Source organism: Sebastes fasciatus, chromosome 13 (assembly GCF_043250625.1).
Source record: "Sebastes fasciatus isolate fSebFas1 chromosome 13, fSebFas1.pri, whole genome shotgun sequence".
NCBI classification, from domain to species: domain Eukaryota; kingdom Metazoa; phylum Chordata; class Actinopteri; order Perciformes; family Sebastidae; genus Sebastes; species Sebastes fasciatus.
Window position 1 is genome coordinate 17,704,833 of NC_133807.1, and position 23,361 is coordinate 17,728,193.

At 40.1% G+C, this 23,361-nt stretch overlaps 1 protein-coding gene and 1 long non-coding RNA gene across 2 annotated transcripts in view; one reads left to right on the forward strand and one right to left on the reverse strand.

Moving 5' to 3' along the window:
• The window catches only part of cacng2a (calcium channel, voltage-dependent, gamma subunit 2a), a 74,231-nt gene that overhangs the window by 10,737 nt on the left and 40,133 nt on the right, over positions 1 to 23,361 (forward strand). The window lies entirely within an intron of this gene.
• LOC141781628 (uncharacterized) lies at positions 40 to 18,922 on the reverse strand. Its single transcript, XR_012596903.1, has 6 exons — positions 18,602 to 18,922; positions 6,319 to 6,461; positions 4,341 to 4,506; positions 2,752 to 2,822; positions 248 to 1,703; positions 40 to 189 (listed from the first exon to the last, which is right to left on the reverse strand). It is a non-coding gene; the product is annotated as an uncharacterized LOC141781628 (long non-coding RNA).

Here is a 23,361-nt window from a genome sequence, read left to right on the forward strand (position 1 = left end):
TGTTATCACAGACACAGATTAGATGTGCATTGTCCAGCATGTGAGAGGTAACAACTACATTGATATAGATTTAGATCCCTGATCCGACTCCATACTAGCCAAGAGAAACCTTTTACTCACCCATTAGAAGTTCACCTTACAGGCCTCAGCAAGGTCATTAACGGAACAGTGTGCAGCATTTCGGATGATCTATTGTTTTCTTTAGTGTATAATCACCTGAAAATAAGAATTGTTGTTTTTTCGTTACCTTAGAATGAGCCGTTTATATCTACATAGGTAGCGGGTCCTCTTCTCGCTGGAGGGAGATCACCAGGGAGCTGAAAAATCCCTTCATTTCCAGTAAACATCACAATATTAAACATGGGTTTTCTGTCTGAAAAGAATCAACGTAGAAAGATAAGTGGTTACGTCTCCAGTAGGAATATCAAGGGAACAACTGATAGATAGCCTACATGTTTTTTATACATAACAGAAGTGCATAGTAACGGATTCAGTGTGGACAGAGAGCGTCTGATGTTATAGTCAGATGCTCGTTTGCTTGTTGGACGCGGTGTAGGAAGGCGATTATTGGGCCCCTGTGCAGCTGCACCGGTTGCACCGTTTATATTTATGCCATTGTAACATGCTGATATTTAGCAGGTTTAATGTTTACCATGTTCATCATCTTAGTTTAGCGTTTCAGCATGCAACATTTGCCATAAACACAAAATGCAACTGACAACTCATGCAATAGTTTTCACAATATTTCACTCAAAACCACAAATGTGAACCTGATGGTGGCGCTAGAGAGAAAGTCAGAGGATCACCAAAGTCTTTAGGATTCATCCTCTGGGAACCATGAATGTTTGTACAAAATGTCATGGCAATCCAACACAGTAGTTCCTGCAAATCATCATTTTGAAAATGAATTAAAAAAAGGATTTGGATCACGTGATTTTATTGTTCTGGAAAGAATTACATAGATCACTGCATTTGAAACACTTAATTACTCAACTTAAAAATAAACTAATCTCTAAAAAAACATTGTGTTGATATTACATGACCATGTCCTCACAAAGCCCCTTGTATATTAATAGTCATGTCTTGGTGAAACAGCGTTCGGCCGTCCTGACTGCGTCTCCGAGAGGAGATGGACAGTAGACGGGTGTGATGGCATGGTAATTGGTTTAGTGTATGATTAATGGCTCAGATGGCTTTGGTCGATGGGAGAGTGGCTGTAAACTTCGGTGGCACTCTCCCATAAATGCTGTCACCTGCTCAGCGTGGAGACACCCTTACCCTCCCCACCACCCCTCCTTCCTCACAGTCCAGAGAGAGTAAGAGCCTCTGCTATAAATTAGGAAAAAAATTAAAATATAAGCATTAAAGATGGGACATGCGTCAAAGAGGAGCAGCATTTCAGTTACTACATAATAATTATCCCTTCTGACCCGGGCACGCCGTCATCATCACAGCCAGCGGGACTGTGTGTGAGAGTGTGTGTGTGTGTGTCTAGTCTTGATTTACACATGTTATTTTTAGCTGCTGTTGGTCCTGTTGGGTGGGGTCTATCTTTATCCTACATGGCCAGAGAACAAATCAATACCAAACATACCCTGGGCTAGTCTTTGTGTAAGCATACTGTGTAACTCACCAGACCATGATAGGACTGTCAGGACTTCTGACTGCCTGCGTGCACGAGCATTTCCAATGTCGTCTTGCTCCTGTAACGCAACATATTTAGAATTTAAAACATTTTTGCACAGGACAAAATGAAGTTCAAATGCATGCAAACGCTAAAAAGGGATACTCCAATGAAAAATCTATGTTTTTGATATCAAACACTCAACACTTGTCACAAGCATAGTTGCAGATGAAAACAACTTCACAGTAGCATCAAAAAAGTTTTGTATATAGCCAGTAGTTCAACATTTTGGGGAATCCACTTTTTTACTTTCCTGCAAAGGGTTAGATGAGAAGATTGATTCCACTCTCTTGTGTGTATGGATATGAAGCTTATGGGTTTGTGTACCCGACTACTTCTTGGCCAAGACTTGTAACTTCCTAGAGTCTCCTCTGGTTGCCTGGCAACCTCACGTTGACGACAAAACTGGTGAGCAGATTTTGTTACTTTTGGACGGCAGGCTAGCTGCTTCCAGTCTTTGTGCTTAGATAACTATAGCGGCATACTACATAGGTTTTGTTAAGTTTCAGGTTTTTATTATGTAAAATTCAAATAGGAGACTGGTGGAGAATCATTATTGGCTAAAATCTTTATGCTGACTGTGAAGGAATAAGATTAACTTTATTGTTATACACATGCAAGAACATAAGAGGTTTTGACTTTGTTATAGGTATATAGAGCTGAAATAATTCAACAGAATATTTAGAAGCAACTATTTTGATAATTGATTAATAATTTACATCTTTCATCAAGCAATCTGATTTCAGCCTCTCAAATGTGATGATTTGCTCCTTCTCTGTGATCATAAACTGAATATCTTACATCTTGGGCTCTGAGAAATTCTAATATTGTTTCACTATTATCTGAGGGTTTTATAGACAAAAAGATGAGTTGAAAATGATCTCCAGATCTCCCACTCCACAGCCATCGTGTTGTATTTGCTCTCTGCTGCTGTTTATCAAACAAATGTTGTTCCCTTGAAAATGTAAAGTTTCCACGTTAAAGCGGCTTGAAAAAACACTCGATTTCCACTGAGATTGCACTCTGATTACATAGAATTGATCCTCTTACAATGAAAGTGTAATTACCAGCAGACCAATCTCTGATTCCATCGCAGCAGAGCTCCTCTCTGTTCCACTTCACCGACCGTATCCTTAAGCTGTGGAAACATCCCAAAGAGACCCTGTAGTAAATGATAATTAACTGCAGATACAATCCATTCATTTTAAGGAGGTGCGATTCACCTTCTTTTTTTTTTTTCTTTCCCTGCCATGGCACAGAGAAAGTACGACAATCTGCCTTTTGATTAATTGGTGGTGTCCGTGGCGCAGTTCATTTGCAATCTATTACAGCGTATTTGCTTTGTGTCAGAACGCAGCCCAAACACACTGCATCATCTCCGAGTTGGAGGACGGAGCAGCAGCAGAGTTAGAGTGTGTTTGGTGGCTTTACCCCGGCTGAGTGCAGGCTACCACCGCCTGCTGATAATGACACTAATGCTAATAACGATAATAATAACAGTAATGAGAAAAGATTAGTACTTTAACTCTGATTTATTCTCTCAGGGCTCGTCTGTGTCTTCAAGCGTTTGTCTTTTTTTAAAGGGTCAGTTCACCCAAATCACAAAAACACACTCTCTGACTAACTTCTACTGCAGTTTTGATTGGAAATATTTCTTCTGCCAAAGAAACGTTTGCAATAAAAACTGTTCCCAGTAAAGAACATTGTTTCTGTAAAGACACACTGCTGTTGAGTTTATAATAATATCCAAAATGAATAATATAAATATATAAATAATATGAATATCATTTTTTGAAGCTCCGTAGAGAGGCGAGGTCCCTCCCCTTCCGGTGTGTGTGTATTTTGTGACATTTTATTGATAAAACATTTAATCAAGTAATGAAAATAATTTGCAGATTAAACGATCATGAAAACAATTATTAGTTGCAGCCAACTCCGTGAAATTATTGACATTTTTGTTTCACACGTATGAAGATTATCTTCTGATGTAATTCACGTGGAACACAGTTCATTGCATCTAGCAGCAATTGAATAATGTTTGTGAATCTGCATACATTGTGATATAGATATATTGTTGTAGAGCTGAAGCGGATTAATCGATTAGCGGAACAACAGAAAATTAATCTGCAACTTTTTCAATTAGTTGTTTAAGCCGTTTTTATGACAAAACTTCAAAACTTCACTGGTTCCAGCTTCTCAAACGTGCATATGTTCTGTTTTTCTTTGTCTTCAACGATAATAAACTGAATATCTTTGGGCTTTGGACTTCTTGTGAGACAAAACAAGACAGTTGAAGACGTCACAATGAGCTCTGGGAACTGTTATGGGCAATTTTTTGCAAATTTTGACATTCTAGAGATCAACGATGAATCAATTTATTGAGAAAATAATTGGTAAATTAATCAGTAGTGAAAATAGTTGCTAGTTGAAGCCCAAGTCAAAACCACAACGTATGAAACCAAAATGGTTTAAATGCTAGATAGAGTATACGTGTGAAAAGTGCGATTTGGGTGAAGAAACTTTACATTTGCGACCTTTAACGTGATTAATTCTTATTGTCACATAGTTGAATTTTCATGCATACGTCAGACAGAATAGCTGCTGTGATGCAGCAGATAAATGTTATCGTAATGAACAAAAACAGAGATGTTCCCACCTCTGCAAAGTCCTCTTAGCACCCGGTGGGAGAGCTGCTGACAGCAGAGTCTCAGGCCTGGACAGAGGCAGAGGGCCGGGCTGAAGGTTCCTGTAGCTGAGCTGGGGGTCACCGTCGGGGCCGGGTGGAGGACGGAGGAGGACGGCAGGAGGTAACGCCAGCAGGGCTAGAGTGTGAGCATGACAGATGGAGAAGAGAGCACAGGACAAGATATAGAGGGCAAGGAGGAAGGAAACAGACAGAGTGATGTTAAACAGCCGGTCTGAGAGGATGAAGGTGATCCGGTCCAGATGGCTCAGCAGAGCACAGGTGTGGATCTGTATTTGTAGTGTGTACTCAAGGCTTTATGGTGTATTTAGATATCAGATGTCTAAGGTGTTTGACATCCAATATGATTGATTTGTACAACCAGACAGCGTTGTAATTTCAAACCCACAGTTGATCTGATCTTTTTTAGGGCAGAGACAGTAACAGGTTGTTTCTTTCTCACTTGTGGCTTCCGTCTTTTAGTATTGACCAAAGAATTATGATAATAAGTATTGTTTTCATTACTTATTAATCTGCTGATTTATTCTTGATTATTGATTGGTTGTAAGTTTTCAAATGTGAGAATTCACCAGTCAAATGTTTGGCATTTTTTGCTTGAACTAATGGATTAATCAACTGATCTTTGCAGTTATGAACAATGTTGTCATTCATCTTTCGTCTGCTCCCATTAGGGGTCGCCACAGCGGATCATTGAACTGCATATTGATTTGGCATAGGTTTTATGCCGGATGCCCTTCCTGACGCAACCCCCCATTGCAGCTCTAAACAATGCAAATTTTTAAAAAAATCTCACCAGCAAATTTTGAGGTAAATATTGGAGTAATTTGGCAGTAATTCCAAAGAAATTTCAAATATGTTACTTGCTAATTATCACCTAATTACCATGAAATTTGCGGACCTGTAAAATGAAGTGTTTTTTTAATCCAATTTCTAGACTGATTTTGCTAAAATAAAAAATTAAAGTTTGGTGTCTTCAGGAGGTATGGCACTTCCATGTTGCCCACCTAGAGGCACCAAACCGGCCTCTATGGCTGCCTGTCAGCCTCTGAGGACGTCAGAGCTGCCCCCTCGGTGTGACGCTGCTCAGATGGTCATGTTTACTGCACTCCAGAGTGAGTATTTACTGCAGTCGACAGGGCTGGCAGACCCCACTGTCACAGCAAATGGTGCTGTTGGGAAAACAAACAGTTGTAATGAGACTGTATCTGTCAATTGAGACGGCTGAAACCCGCTTCAGTCCGAAACACAAGAGTGTGAGAAAAGAGGTCATCGTGATGAGTTCATTGAGGAGGTCAATCTAAGAGAAGCTTAGTCTAGTTTGGTGTGTAGATTTTCAAATGACAGAACTACACAACCAAAAATGAAATTGAGTGAATGTTGAATGTGAGCTAACTTTAATTGATTTGTTTGTTCTATCACTCACATGTCTATCTGGAGCAGCTTGATGGAGTGAGCTGGTTGCTCAACCTGAAGGATGATGATTTAATAGGCTTCCTACAGGAAATGATGTAAACCTGGTGTCTGGGAATGGCTGACACTCGATTATTCATGTCTGTGGAGGTGCGTTACTGTGACTCTTAGACAAAGCATCCGCCGAACTGCTGACGATGCTGCTGATTTTTTTATGCCGTGGGTAAAAAGACAACGCCATGTTAATCTGCACATCAGAGCGAATCAGGGAATTCGTCAAAATGAAGTCGCCACCGTTGTTATCGCTACATCCTGATGTGGGCGAGGATAAGGTGCTGCTAAGTCCACTGAGGAGGATGATGATGTAATTTCCCAGCGAGCATGCTGCCTCTCTCCTCCCCCCTCTCTTCTGTCCTATGTGTGTGTGTTTGTGTGTGTGTGTGTGTGTGTGTGTGTGTGTGTGTGTGTGTGTGTGTGTGTGTGTGTGTGTGTGTGTGTGTGTGTGTGTGTGTGTGCTCACCTTCATCGTCTCTGTGTTTCTGAGAGCAGTGAGGAACAGGATGAATTTTTAATGAGGAGCAGCGTGGCTTCCCTTTGCTCCCTCAGATCGCTTTCCAGGACAGGGAGTCTCTCATGATCATAGCAGCATGCACACAGGCAGCTCTGGGTGAGAAAACACACACACACACACACACACACACATACACACACGTATGAACACACTTTCACCTGGAAATGACTGCAGATGCCATGCAGATGTGAGCCGCACATGCATGTTTTTTTCTTTCCTCTCAGCAGTGTGACACACTGCCTCACAGTTGTGTGTCTGTAACCAGCCCCGTATTGTGTGTCTTTAATGTGTCATGGCGTGACAGGGCCGACGCTGCGAAAACAAGTTGTGAAAATGAATCTTTCATTTACCCACAGTCATATCGCTCGCTCCGGGGCAGCTCGGCCACAAAGTCCGAACACAACTACTATTGAAGGCTGTGTGTCTGTGAAATAAACGGAATATATAACAGCCTGCAGGGCTTCTCTTCCTTAATCCACATGTCTGCATTGATCACTGAACTAAATCTAATCATCTTTGCTCTTCACGGCGCCATGGCAGGGGACATATCATGAGAAACTCACTTTTTTCAGTACTTGTGCTCATACATTTGGGTATCTGGAGTGCCTACCAACCCACAAACTCTTTCTCTAGATCAGAAAACATGTGATTCAACAAGCCATTCAAATTTGTCTCCCCTTCCTATGTCACATGAAGCATCATTAGAATATATCGCCCACATCTTGAGAACTACATTTGCAAAGGTGCACCATATTTTTCTCGCAAGCCAATCAGAGCAGACTTTTTAGGGAGGGTGAATACAGGTATAATCAGACAGACAGTATGAGAAAAATAATGTATTTTTTAAAAAGGTACAGTGTGTAGGATTTGGCGTCATCTAGTGGTGTGGTTGCAGATTGCAACCAAGTGAGTAACCCTCCGCTCAATCTGCCCGTTCCAAGACTGAGTGCAAAACCGCGGTAACGCCATTCGCCTTGCTCAGAGGCCATCCTTACCATAACAACACTACTTTAGGAGCAACGGAAGTCAGACGGCGTTTGGCGGTACCACGGTTTCGCACTCTGCGACTCACGTTAACGAAGTTTCACAAGCGCGTCAGAGAAGCCTTCAGGTAACGTAAAAACATGAAAGGCTCTCTATAGAGTCAGTGTTTGGTTTGTCCGTTCTGGTCTACTGTGGCTGAGCAACATGGCGGACTCTGTGATGACGACCCGCTCCCTATGTAGATATGAAGGATTCTCAGTTTCAGGTGACTACATATGAAAACATAGTTATGAATATTATATTCTATTTATGCAGCCATTATTAATGCTATCAATTACACCTGTGCTCTTCCTGCTATTACATACTAAATATGTGCAGGGAAGTTGATCTGATCTACACTCCCAACCTCTACACTTTTACTTTCTTTGTTGCCAAAATATTTATTTTTTTCAATTCCATATTTCAGATCACACTATTCTAAAACTAAGACAACATCCCCAACAACTATGGAAGCAGGACTGTCTGTATGTTTCATGGATTTTCTAGCTTTCATCATACTAGCTGAACAGAACAACGTATCCTCATAAAACGGTTTGTATAATCTTTTCAAAATATACTTCTGTCTTCAAAGGAAACTTGGTTAGGTTTAAGCAACAAAACTACGTAGTTAGCTTTAAGAAAACATTGTGGTTTGGGTTAAAATAACTCTGGAAGTGGCGTAACTTAAGTACAAAAGTTACGCGACAAACAAATCAGCGTTGACGTCTGGTTTCACACAGGACATGAACAGCGGTCTCCTGGGCAAAAGTCTGGTGTTTTTTGACCCACACATCCACCCTGACCTCCTCCCTACGCAGGCTTTGTCGCTCTTTATACCTCCTCTTACACAATTACGTGGATTAAACTGATTTTGTGGGATGTATACAAATTACAGCGCATTACTTTTTGTAGGTGGAGCTATGAACAGTGGTCAGAAAGCTCTGTTTTATGGATCCTTTCAACAGATTTTTCAGCACAAATAGTCCATAATAAAAGAGTAATTGGTCTTTATCTTGTACTCAGATTGTAGGCTATAATGTAATTGGTGGTGCTGTAAAATGAAGCAGAAGTAAATACTAACAGTGACCTTGTTTATTGACACTCTTCATCTAGAAGATTTCCTTTGTTTCACCCGTCATACTGCATATGTATTCATTTCATCAGCTGTCACCTCTGCTGTATATATATGCCCTTGAAAAGGTCACTTGACAAAATGGACCTTTGCTGTGCATATTTCATCTCTCTCATTAACTATATGCAGTCAGACGAGCTCTCTGTGAATGTGAGTGTGATTCTCGAACGGCAAATGTAGGTCATACTCTTCTCCGAACGTCATCCTGTCAGAAATGTGCTTGTAGTACGCAGAGAGACGTGCTCGTCACTGCTAACCACATACAGGCTTAATTAAAATGATTACCCAACAGAATTAAGTGCCGATCACACGGTTTCTCATCTCCTCTAACCCGACCCCCCCGTCCCTTTTTTTTCGGAGGCCATGATATTAAATTTCCTCAGCAGCTACATGGGGATTTAACTGAAGAGAAAGACACAGGGAAGGATGGGAAGAGGAATGAAAAGAGGCAGTGAAGAATTGGCGGGGAAGAAAACTGTGTTCAAGACGACGCTTGTCTAATATGAAAGGGGAGTATGTGGGGTGGGGGGGGGGGGGGGGGGGGGCACACACACACAGACACAAACATACCCAGTAGCATTTACATAGATGTAATGAAACAGGGAAATGGATGAACACATGCCTCCATCCATCTAGCCATCTTCCCGGCCCTCCCTTTGCTGCCTTCCCCTTAAACTCCCCCCTTTTTCTCTCCCCTCCCTTCCTCCTCCCAGCATGCCGCGCTGCTCGCCGCTGCAGCAGGGCAAGAGATGACATGTGGACACTCAGTGAATTGCCAATCGCCACCGAGAGAGCGAGAGAGAGAGAGCTAGAGAGAGAGAGAGAGAGAGACTGAGGGGAGGCGGTTTGACGCATCCAGACTGCAACCATTGGCTTTTTTTTTCCTACATTAAAGATTAGAAAAAAAGAACTGCAGAGAAGCACTACACTGAATACTGGATGTACCCCCCCCCCCCCCCCACCCCCCACCCCCCCCCCCCCCCACCACCACCACCGCCGCCAACCCCACCCCCACGCGCTCCCCACTCCAAGTCTCTCTCTCCTCACCCCTTTGCTTCTCTGACCCTCTCTCACGCTACCTCACCCTCTCTCCCTCCCTCACATACTTTCAGCTCAGGAAGAGAAATCAATAGCCACAAATTAATCATTCTGCCTTGGGCAGTCTAAAGGAGGTGGTGGTGGTGGTGGTGGTGGTGGTGGGGGGTGAGTGGGGGCACCAGAGAGCAGGGCGTTTAGAGAGCTACAGAAAGGTATTAAGAGCGATTTCTCAAGACGTTAAGAATTTGGGGATTTTGGGACCACACACACACACAAACCCCGGCTACAAGAGGAGAGTGTTGAAACGCTGCAATAGATGTGTTGAAACTAAAGCAACAAAGCTGTGAACTGGAGTTTGGGAGACATAGTTTCAGTGTACAAAGATGGATGACGCGTCTCCACTTCCTCCATCGAGCTACCATCTTGACATCATTTGGAGCCGGAGTCTGCGCGGTAGTGATCGGGGGCGGCTGAGCAGGTGTATCAAGGTCCCGCCCGAGCCAATCACGAGCCACAGGTTGTTCAACACAGTCTCACGGCAGTTCATGAAATAGTCCCGATATTTAATCTATTTGATTCGTGTACATAGACACGAATTTCCTGTTTTTTTCCTGATGCTCAGCACGACTTTCAACAACGTATTTTTTTGTGCGTTTTCCTACGAATTTCCGCTCTGGTCTTTTCAAAATAAAACTACTTGGTTAGGTTTAGGAATAGATTGACTCGGTTAGGTTTAGGCAACAAACTACTTAGTTTGGTTTAGGAAAAGATTGCGGTTTTAAAATAACTCCGGAGGTGCCGTACATTGCCAAACAAATCAACTTTGACTTCTGGTTTCATACGGGACACGAACGCCCGTCTCCTAGGTGAAAGTCTGGTTTCTTGGTTTATTGATCCACCACCCATCAAACCCCGACATCCTCCCTATGCGGCATTTGCTACTCTCCATACTTCCCGTTTCACAATTACGTGGATAACATAAGAATTGATTTTGTGTTGACCATCACAAAAAAATTTTTTTAATTCATGTCTATGTACACGAATCAATACTTTACATTTTGTGACTACTTCAGGAACTGCTGTGCGACTGGGCTGGCTTGTTAGCTTGAACCACCTTGCTGCCACGGTAGTTACCGTAGTTTTGATGTAGGGCGTGTAATGTCATGCTATTTATACGCCTTCCTGTGAGAACGTGTTGCAAAAGTAGTCCTGCTAGTTTGAAACAATATGTTATTTATTTAGTATGTTCAGCACCAAGGACACGCGGATGATTTGGATGTCTCAGAGGAAGTTGACAAATAGGACAATCTTTCCAATACATATTCTTCGATACATGATACATGTTGTATAATTCAGGCATGTTGATGTGAAACGGATCGGGTCTGTTAATGGAGTATTTGTCCAGTGTTGTGCTTCAGACAATGATGATGAAAGACGTTTGAGATGATTTTGGAAGTACGGAGGTGTCTTCCATGACGATGCACTGTGTATGCCTAGCAGGCACTATTCATTGATGTTTTCCTTTTTATGACGCAGCATTTAGTACATTTTAAAGATGAGGGTTGAGATTTCATAAAATAAAAGTGAATAACTTTGTATTTTAGTGTTCAGATATATTATACTGACTCAAACAGTTCATTTTGTAGTCCTGGGCATAAAGCAGCTGTCTCTCCTGCTGATGTGTGATGCCAGGCTGACTTACTGTATCGCACCTCAGAGAACTTACTGTAATTGGCAGAGATGGGAAAGGTGACTTTGACGGTGTGAGCACGCATTTTTCTGATTCCTAACCGTTATCTCTGCTTTTAAAAATGGAGCTTTGGTGGGAAACGCTCAAATATCCTTTTGGATGAAGTCAGCGTGCCGTTTGCCGTTGATGGATTCGCTCCAGGCTGCACGTTTTGAGACTCTTTGGCTCGGAGAGAGAGAGGTTCACGATCACAAATATTGATCAGCCTGTCTGAAGCCCTGGGTATCATGTGAATTTGTAAACTGAGTAATGTTTCCACTTGAGAGACATCCAATAGCATCCAAGACGGCACAAGATTTGTAATGTGGGCATGAGATATCGTGTTTACAGTAAAGCAGCATTAGTCACTCTCACAGGCTTATTTCCCCCCAACTCCTGCTGTCATATTCATCACCGCCGTTTACCTCACTTCACCTTTATTGGAAATGGCTGTTCTGAGTTTGGCTTTTACGCTTTTCTGTGTTTTTGTCTTTAAGACTTTTTTATCTCTCCTCAATAGCCTTATCTACTAAACTGCTCAAGTGTTGCTGAGGTCTGCAGTTTTCAGGAACAAGAGGACGCTGATGGAATTATTTAAATTGAGTGAAACGTCTGTTTAAATCATTATTTGACAGAAACGTATAATGCTGAGCGAGGTTGTAATAGTTTTGAATTTTAATTTGTTTTTAATAATATTTTAGTTTTGACTTTTCAATTTAATTTTAGTTCATTTTCAGAGTGCGTTTGCTAGTTTTAGTTTAATTTCAGTTTTTCAGAAAGGTTTAGTTTTAGTTTTTATATATTTAATTTTTGTTAGGGCCAGCTATAATGTGTCAGAAGTATGTATGTAGTATGTAGCTACATACCAAATACATGGTTGGAGAACTGTGTAGGAAAGGCCTTAATGTTTAATGTTTAATCTACACGTTATTTTAGTGTCCGATGTGAAGCAATTGCGTCATAACGCCATCTCCTGGAAGGTCAAGTCCGTTCAGTTTCTGTAGTTCAATGTTACGAGAGCTGAAGGAATTTCCGGTAGTGATATATTATAGCTAAAAAAAAACTGAAATTAATTTATGTTCATTTTTATTTGTTTTTTTTAATCAGGAAATATAGTTTCAGTTTAGCTTTAGTTTTTATTAAAGAATGTAGTTTTTATTTAGTTTCAGTATACTAAAAATATTTTTATTTTAGTAAAAAATATTTGATCTTATATTTGTTATTGTTTTCGTTAAGTTTTAGTGTTAGTTTACTATTATAACCCTGGTGCTGAGGAGATACATGTCTCACATACAAGTCTAGCGTCTTATTTTGGGTCACCCTGGTTGCTATGGTGGAATTCAAATGTCGACTCTTATTTTGCAGTTGCCAGAGGGTTCGGGAAAGATTATGGAGTAGCTCAACTGAAGAAATTATGATTTTAATTTGTTTTTAAAAAATCCACCAGACAACTGTAACTTTTAACACGAAATGCAGTGGTTGAGAGTGAATGAAAACCAGTTATCAAGCAAGCAGAGAAACATAAGTACCCTACTAATGCATTAACAGTTGAAGTAGTTAGCTAAAAGTGATGGATCATAGTTAGCAATGAACAGTTCAGTTGTATAAAAACAACATCCACTTTTATCTAATCAATAGTGTTGAATGACATGTTGTTTAAAGGGTAACTTTGGTATTTTTCAACCTGGATCTTATTTTCCCATGTGTTTGTGTCTAAGTAACTAATAGGGACAGTAGTTTCTGAAATATGTCCAGTATTGAGGGATAACGCTGTAACTGGCAGCCGCTAAATGAGCTGCGAGGGCAAGTGTGCCGTAACGTTACGTCCACTAAAATTGTTTTTGCTGTTGACAGGCTCAGATTGTTATTATAAGTGTCTGACAACATTAGGACCTACAGAGAGATAAAATGTTTTTCTTATCTTTCTCTTGATCCGGTCTGTTTGTTATTGTGTCCAAGTCCGGCTCAAGGAGAAGCCTCGTTGGGAAATCTGAATATCCGTAGACTCTGGCTCAAACAAATACGGACGTCCATCAAATTCAAAGACCTCATCCTCATTCTAAATATTCAGCAAAGACGTTGAAAATCTTTTAGATAACACTAAGCGACGCTTTCTGTACTCCAACACAACAAACTCTGCCCGGCTGGCACTCGCGTTTCCACCATGGATGTATTCCACTATTCCACCGTTGTCTTCCGGCAACACGTCACCTCACCAGATTTCACAACGTGACTTCTCCTTGAGCGGGTCAGACACTTATAACAACAATCAGAGCCTGTCATGGCAAAAACAAGCACTTTTAGTGGACGTAAATGACGGTGCCAGCTTGTCCCAATAGGACTACATTGCAGCCAGTGAGCAGCTGCCGTTTGCAGTGCTCTCCCTCAATACTGGACCAATTTCAGAAATTGTTGTCTCTATTAGTCACTTAGACACAAAAACATGGGAAAATATGGTCCAGGTTGAAAAATACCTAAGTTACCCTTTAAACTTGATTCAAATGACCAAATTAGGAACATGACGAGTGGGCTGCGGATCCATTGGGCTGGGATCCGGCTAATTTATTGCATATTTGTTTGATATTCTGACGTTATTTGAGTTAAGGTTTGGTCTTGCCTGTACGCTGCTGGTGATTGTATTGAGGATAGAAGAGGATGGGTCACTTAGCAGTGGTTTCAAATGCTAAAAAAGGTTTAAGTGTTCAAAAAGTGGGCTGAAAATGTCCACAACCAGACGTTATCTTGCATTAAAAAAGGGAGCATGTTCCCCAGCTGTCGGTTCTCACTCCACTCACAACAACAAGTACTTAGTTTGCCTGAGGAAAGGCCTGTCTCTCTTCCTCTCTCACACAGTACTGTACAGGCACAGTGATGGTGGGAGTGATACAGACGCTTTGCAGAAGATACAAAAAAAAAAACAGAAAAGGAGACGAGAGCATTGTACAAAAGAGAGGAGAGCGAGGGTGTTGAGATTAATATCATATGCTGGGAGGAGAGCTGGATATCAGGGACCGGGCTAAAGCAAAGAGACATGAGGAAAAGCTTACAGGCTTCCTTATGAGCTCCAGGTAATGAAATGGGACTGAGGAGAGGAGGAACTTTGTAATTTAGTGTTCTGAAAGATGAGGCGACCACATGCACAAAACCTTTGGAAAATTATTATTTGCTTTTTAGATTTGTAGCCATAACCACAAGCTGACCTTCATATCTGGCTTGGGAAGTATTCAGATAGTGATGGAAGAAGTATTCAGATCCTCTTCTTGCTGTAAGTAAAAGTAGTAATACCACAGTGCAAATTATACTGCAAGCATTATATGAACTCCTACATTTACTAAATTTACTCAAGTAAAAAAGCTAGGGTTAAGATATAAATGAAACTAGACAACTTCAGGAATCCATTGGTACCAACCATCCTGCTAGTTTGTCGGGAAAGAGGCTAAATAATGCTACAAACTTCGGCAAGGGAAAACTGGCATGGCCATTTTCAAAGGGGTCCCTTGACCTCTGACCTCAAGATATGTGAATGAAAATGGGTTCTATGGGTACCCTCGAGTCTCCCCTTTACAGACATGCCCACTTTATGATAATCACATGCAGTTTTTGCATGCAGTATACAGTAAATGTGCTATTTCCGCCTATTCTAAAATGATGTTTGAATATATCTGCATACTGGGGTCCCTAAACAGTCTTGAATTACATAAATTGGGTTTCACTGTAAAGCTGAGACTCTTGTGGATCCAATGAGCCCAATTCAAATAATGTGTGATGATGTTAGTCTCCATAGTAGCTATTTCATTGTAGTGAGACCATTTTTTGAAACTTGACCTCACTGTATAAAATGACCTGTGGTGACCTCTAGGATAATCTCAGCCTCATGAAACTTTACAGCCACAAACTAGAGACCTAGAGCATTCAGAGGATGGATGGCTTTCCTAGCTAGATTGACAATAAGCAGTTTCCTTAACAGAAGTACTCGCCATCTAATCGCCGAGAAATACAACTTCTGCAGAAACCTTCAAATGTCAAAAGCTTTTGATACCAAATCACAGCATGGCTTTTTCTATGGTGTTCCTCAAGGTCTTGGTGTCTTAATGTGGTATTTTGGAGGGATTATTGATATTTTTTATCAATTCTTGAGTGATAAAAATGGTTAAATTTAGCACAAAATCTGTGTAACAAATGGTATCAACCCAACAATTTATGAGACATAATAGAGCATTTGAATGGCCATCATATACTTCTATCATAATGTTCTCAGCCCTTATACACATTCACAATTTCACATGTTTGTTTCTGATTTATGACTAGAACAACTTGACACAGTGCTGACATATATAAATATAATACAACGTATCCTCATACATAGGTTCGTATGATATTTTACTAAAAGTTTTTCCTCATTATTTGTGGATTTTCCTACGAATGTCAATTTACGTTCGTTAAATGCAGTCTTTTCAAAATAAACTTCCGTCTTCACAAGAAAGAACTTGTTTAGGTTTAGGAAAAGATCGTGGAGGCGTGACTCACACGGGATATGAATGGAGGTCTCCTTGGCAATGGTTTTGGAACCACCCATCCACCCTGACCTCCTCCCTATGTGGGCTTTGTCGCAATTTATACTTCCTGGTTCACAATTACGTGGATTACATACAAATTGATTTTGTGGGTTATATAGGCCTATGAATTACACTGCATTACTCTTTGTAGGTGTAGCTACGAACAGTGTATAAGAACAACCTGTATAATGATATGTACTATTCTGAAATGGGACATTCTGCATAATGAGTACTTTTTGTACTTAAAGGATATTTTTGACGCTAATACTTTTGTACTTTTACTTCAGTAAAATGGTGAATGCAGGACTTTAACTGTGGTATTGCTACTTTTTTTGGGGTAAAGTTATGTTTCTCACAGTGCAAGAGGAACCAAATTGAGGTCAGTCAGTCAAGTGACGTTCGATCACCAGGAGTACTACTGTACTACTACTCATCTTACAGTACATAATGATATGAGTGAATAAGGAAAGAGTCAGTGTGTCGAGCACTGGCACTGAAATCCTTCCTACTGTGTCTGAACTTGTTGTAACTAACAGATTTGTGTTCTTCCTCCACCCCTGAGCCCATAAAAGGACCGAGAGCTCATTCTTGAACTTTAAGAAATCTTGCATAAGACCGTTGATCACACTGTTAGGATTTATCTCTCGAGGAGTTGGCAGCAAGCGACTGGACCTCTTTTTTTCTCTCTCTCTCTCTCTCTCTCTCTCTCTCTCTCTCTCTCTCTCTCTCTCTCTCTCTCTCTCTCTCTCTCGAGGATGTGCTGTAACTGAGCCTTTTTCCGGATGATGACTTATCGTTCCATGTGTTGTCAGCGAGAGATGGAACACAAAACATCCTGTTTTCACTGCAAAGAAAGACTGACATATGAACATAAGAGTGAATCATAATCACTGTAAATGTAGCCAACTGTAAAAGTATCTCTCACTCCTCCTCGCAGACAATATGATTATGGCTCTAATATTCACGATGGGTTGATGCATCTTGTCATCTCCTCTAAACAAACGAGAAGAGCTTCCTGAGGTTACTTTTGCTGCTGTATGTACATTTTTTTTGTTTTAAAACAGCTGAAGTGAACTGTGATGTCATCTAGAAGGGATGATATATCAGGTGGAGCGACTTGGCTCTGGATGCTCTGTAGGTATAACCGGATACTCCACTGTTGGCAGAGCATTATGTTCCAGAGTACTACGATACTATACTACTGTACTATATCACTGCTGTGCATGTTTTACAGTTCAGGGATTTAACTGAAATTCACACGCAGAGTGATCAGCTGCACTTTCTGCAAGATCAACATACTTTTATAGCCGTTAACTTCAAGTCATATATATTCTTTAAAAACTGCAAATATTTGTATTAAATTCAACAAAATATGAGCGGCATTTTGTGGATTAGAACTTTCTAATTTTGTCTAACAAGATCACTCATTTTGGTCAAGGATGTGTGCAACTAATTTAGGAATAAGTTGAAACTTATTATACATTATAGTGATCATCTCTCTGGGTCAAATTGATCACTATAAGCGGATGATTATTATAACCAATTTATTCTATTTCTTTATTTCTCATGCAGAATACCATCTAATTGACATTTCTATATTTGTATATATTTCCTGAATTTTATTGACTTTTAAAAAATATACAGCAGCAGTTTCAGACGCGGCTTCAGCTGTTTCAAGGGCGCATTGGTTTCCTGTTTCCATCACTAGCAGCCATGACTGGTTCTCGTTGTTTGAGTAGACTACACAAGGTCACCTGAGGAACACCACGTTTCGCTGCTGCATCTCGTTGGCTTGTTTGTGGCAGTTTGTCATGAGCTTCCAGCAGACTATTGAGAAAAAAATACTTTCTTTTTCCGGTCATGATTTCAATGTGCACGCAGCAGCAGCCTCAGGTAGTCAGCCGGAAGCAGACGAGTTACCGCGAGGCAAAGCATCATGTGAGTAAAGTAAAAGACAATAGAATTACCATAGATTCAAAATGTTTTTCCATATGTTGACATATATGAAAAGACCCAAAATGAACACTGTAAGCGGACTATTTGATATCTATTAGCAAATTATTTAAACAGCATTTGTATAGGAATGGTTAAAAAATGCTTGATCACTGCAACCGTGATCACTGTAAGCAGTTTCCACTATATAGGAAGTAGGGACGGGTTCAGATTTTGGACCTGGCTTTGTATACATTACAGGCATCTGCAGTGATGGAAGAAGTACTCAGATCCTTTACTTAAGTAAAAGTAGAAATACCACAGTCTAAAAGTTCTCCATTACAAGTAAAAGTCCTGCATTACAAATGTTATTTAAGTAAAAGTACATAAGTTTTATCAGCAAAATGTCAAAAGTAGTATCAAAAGTAAAAGTTACAGAATATTATATACATATATAATTCTGTTTTTATAACCAGCACATACATGTACAAAGTATTTTAATGTTGTAGTTCATCAATGTGGAGCCAATTTCAAATACTTTGTGTACTACTGGGTAGATTAGTAGTATAGTACTGCTTCATATCATATAAGCAAATCATATGTTTTAAAAAGTAAGTAAAAGAAATAAGCCTAAGGTCCCAGATAGCCAATCATATCATTTATAGGATAATGGGGTGGCCAATCAGATTTCAGGGGTATACACTCCTCTGTGAAAACATCTTTATCTTAAACTCTTAAAACGTTCAGTTACATGAAATAAAGTCAAACAAACAACTGCCTGTAACAGCTCAGAAATAACAGCCAAAGCACAAGTTCACTTACTTTGAATCAAAAGCAGGCGAGGGTCCAAACCAGGAGGGCAGTCCAAACAGGTAAACTTATCCAGAGAGTCTCTGGTCAGTCTGTGGATCAGGTATAAGGTCAGGTAGATGCAGAATAAGGGTTCAGGTTCAGGTGGCTGGAAAACAAAGGCATAAAGCAACATTTACAATCTAGGAACTGACTGGGGAACTGCAGGCTGATGAGGGAAACGGAGAGCAGGTGATGGGAGTGGCAGAAAATGGTTACTGCATGGCAGGAGGGAGTGGCTGGATATGGGAGTCAGGTGGGACAGTCTGAGGACCTCTGGTGGACAGGTAGAGACATGACAATGAAGGAAAAATATACAACTGAGGCAGACAGGCTGCGTTCCAAATCTCATACTTTTTCTTTATACTTGTAGTACATACTGCAGCTCTCCTTACAAAGTATGTACTGTTGCATGCAGTATGCATACAATTGTGACATACTACTTTGTCATAGCATTGCGCCTTGAACTTTGACCTTCTTCCTGGGTCAGAATAAACAGAAAAGCTTGCATACTGCAAAATGTGACCGGATATAGTACGTCCTGATATTTTTGGCATACTGCATTTAACCTACTATGTATTGGGACACACTAAATCTGTTTCTGGATACTAAATAGTATGGTAGTATGGGTATTGGATAGCACAGATTGGGACACTGCCGATTGCAATATTTGCAGGAGGGTACTCACAACAAGTTCCTTGCTTAAATATTTACCTATGGTCGATCTTGTTAAAGTAAGAACCAGACTATTCCCTTCTCCATGCACCGTGGAAGTACTAATACTACTACTACTAGAACTTAGGACATATTTGTCTGTAATTCCAGTGGTGAAAGAAGTATTCAGATCCTTTACTGAAGTAAACGTACTAATACCTCTCTGTGAAAATACCCTGTTACAAGTCAAATGTTACTTAAGTCAAATTATGTAAGTAGAATCATGAAAATGTATTCAAAGTATTAGAAAAAATGTCCCCTGTGACTGTTCTACTGTTATATATTCTATCATTAGATTATTTTTTATTACTCATGCATTAATGTAAAAGCAGGATTTTACTGCTGTAGTTGGTTGAGATGGAGCTCATTTTGAACCATTAATGATTATTTCATTATGGATTAATAACGCTGATTATTGATTGTTTGGTTTATAAAAAAAAACTAAATAGTGAGAAATATCATCACAACCACCCAGAGCCCAAAGTGACACCTTTGTCCAACCAACATATTACTTTAATTTATTAAATGTATTCAAATAATCAAAAAGAAAAGCAGCAAATCTTCACATTTCCCATGAAATGTTTTTGCATGAAAAATGACTTCAATTATTATAGTTGCCAATTAATTTTCGGTGTAATCGTTTCTGTTGCACTTCAACATTTTCATGTTTTGTGTGCAAAAATCATAATATGCAAAGTAACTATAGCTGTCAGATAAATGTAGTGGAGTAAAAAGGAATTGTTTTTTGCCTCTGTGAAGTATAAAGTGGTATGAAGAGAGTACAAGTACCTCAAATTTGCATTTAAGTAGAGTACTTGAGTAAGCTACTAACTTTTGTAGCTTTGTTATATCTATCATATTAGAGGTAGATAATGATGCCGGTTATGTAATAAAAGGCCAACATCCGCCTGCCGTTTTCAGTCTGTTCTTGATCTAACCTTAACAAGGAGTTCACAGCACAGGTCTGCAGTACTTTAGTGATATTACTGCTATAGTGTTGGATGATCATGTACAAACACTACAACACACAGAACAATAGAGAGAGAGAGAGATTTCATTTATAAATAAACAGCTAAAGAGAAAACTTGTGTGCATGTGGTGGTTTTCCTGCCAGTGTGAGATGGAGAAGGGAAGAGTAGGCGGGCAGCTGAATACACAGCATATCTGAGTATAGTGTGTGTGTGTGTGTGTGTGTGTGTGTGTGTGTGTGTGTGTGTGTGTGTGTGCGTGTGCGCGTGCGCGTGCGTGTGTGTGTGTTGCTGAGAGCAGCGTTGAAGTGCATTTAACAGGCTCGGGGGGGGATCAGGATCCCCAACGCCCTGCAGCCACGAGAGTGAGTCAGCCCGCTCTACAGGCCTGTTAGTATTCCTGATCATTTAGTTAAGAGATTACACAATATGATAATATACAGTATAATAAATACTAACAAACAGGGGAGAGATATACACACACAATATACATTATTACACTCTTAAAACATCATAGGACGATGCTATCCATGTCCATATTTTGACATATCCATACACGTAAACACGTTACTCCTCATTTTTCGTGCGTTCTCCTACGAATCTCCAGCAGCACGTCTCAGTTTCAGCTCGTACAGTCTTCGCAGGAAACAACTTGGGTAGGTTTAGGCAACAAAACTTGGTTAGGTTTAGGAAAAGATTGTGTTCTGGGTTCAAATAAGTACGGACGGGACAAATAATTCAACGTATGACTTCTGGTTTCAAACAGGGCATGAACAGCTTTTTCTTTTTTATCCACGCCGACCTCCTCCCTACACGCGTTTGGTACTCTTTATACTTCGGGTTCACGATTACGTGGATTAAATTGATTTTGTGGAATATATGAGTGTTTCTGCAACTACGGGCATTTTTAAGTCCCAGCAATGAAATGATGGATTCATAAAATTTGCAGTGCGATGCTTGATAAATATATACACTGTGTTATTACCTATCTTGACATAAAAATAATTACTAAATAATGTGATGTAATCAAATTTATGAAGCATTTTATGGGTCCAAACACCACTTTTCTTCATGTCCCACAACTGTGGTCTCAATGTTATTGTTAATTGATCTCACACTGCACTGATGTGTCCTGCAGGCTGCTGGTCTTGTGGGGACATACTGTACTATTTAACTATGTTACCCAGCATGCTCTCTTCTCTTTGAGTGTTTTGTCCTCTTTGACTCTCAGGATCTTTTTCTCTCTTCATTTACATTTACATAACATTTTAATTGACAGCGATTTACACTGAGTGAACAGGTGGACGGTTCAGCGTCATGCTCAAGGACACTTTGACAGAGTGCATGAACTTTAAGACGCAGGCTTCTGCTAATCATCAGGATACAGAGGGATGCAATTTAGTTTATTTCAGTTTAAATAAGAATTAGAAGATTACAATTACAATCTTGCAATTACAAGATTCATGTTTTTTAACTGGCACAAACGTGGATCTTATAGCTCCAAGTATGAACCTAATTGACCAAATGACTAATCTATTGGTTGATAAATAATCGGAAAATTAATTGATGACAAAATAGTAATTTGCCCTAATTTACTGTTTTTTTGAACGGTTTGTTTAAAATGTCATCATTAGTCCATATATGTGTATACATTGTCTTTGTTTCAAGGACACAGTGAGAAAAAGCCAGTAAATTATATGACAATAATCCCATATAAATAACTGCTGTATTCTTGCAGCTCTCTCTATCATCCCTCCTCACAGTAATCGTTATAATCTAGTGAAACAGCTGCATCGACTTCCGTTGATTTGTGATCTTTTATAGTCGCCAGTAAATGTACCCTCCGCCTCCCCCTTTAGATCTGTCCTCAAGTGTTCCCACTGTTATTAACGGCGTTTGGGAATCCAGTTGATTTAAATAAGAGTGTTTCACAAGATCAATGTGCAGCTGTTTTAAGAGGGAATTTATGACGCCCAGGGAGCGGCCCCGCCGTGCTCACTGTGCAGATTTTGCGCTGATATCATGAGCTCGCTTCCAGGGAACGTGATGTAAATCATAGGAAAAGGCCGGCAGCGGGGGTCAAATCATTTAGGGTTTCATCACAGCGAATGAGCATCAGCCACAACTTCATCATCACCAGCGCAGAGAGGCGAACAATCCGCCTCGGTGCTGCTGCCAGTTTATTAAACCCAGCTGAATTGAGTGTGATGTTTTCCAGATTGTGGATATAAACCTGAGGTGAGAAAGTTGCTCCTGCTCCGGTGCAAGGAGCATTACATCATCCTTGTTTCTATGCAACACTAAAACGGTTTACAACAGCTACCTGATTAGCTTCAGCTAACCTAAAGTCAGAAAGGGGATAAAGTTATAAACATACAAACATATTGATTGTGTCTCTTTTTGGTCAGTTAGTGTCTCTTTGTAGTTGCTTTGTGTCTCTTTGTAGTCATTCTGTGTCATTTTGTAGTTGCTTTGTGTCTCTTTGTAGTCATTCTGTGTATCTTTGTAGTTGCTTTGTGTCTCTTTGTAGTCATTCTGGGTCTCTTTGTAGTTGATTTGTGTCTCTTTTTGGTCAGTATGTGTCTCTTTGTAGTTGCTTTGTGTCTCTTTGTAGTCAGTCTGTGTCATTTTGTAGTTGCTTTGTGTCTCTTTGTAGTCATTCTGTGTATCTTTGTAGTTACTTTGTGTCTCTTTGTAGTCATTCTGGGTCTCTTTGTAGTTGATTTGTGTCTCTTTTTGGTCAGTATGTGTCTCTTTGTAGTTGCTTTTTGTCTCTTTGTAGTCATTCTGGGTCTCTTTGTGGTCATTCTGTGTCTCTTTGAAGTTACTTTGTGTCTCTTTTTGGTCAGTATGTGTCTCTTTGTAGTTGCTTTGTGTCTCTTTGTAGTCATTCTGGGTCCCTTTGTTGTCATTCTGTGTCTCTTTGTAGTTGCTTTGTGTCTCTTTTGTAGTCATTCTGTGTGTCTTTGTAGTTGCTTTGTGTCTCTGTAGTTGCTTTGTGTCTCTTTGTAGTCATTCTGTGTCTCTTTGTAGTTGCTTTGCATCTCTTTG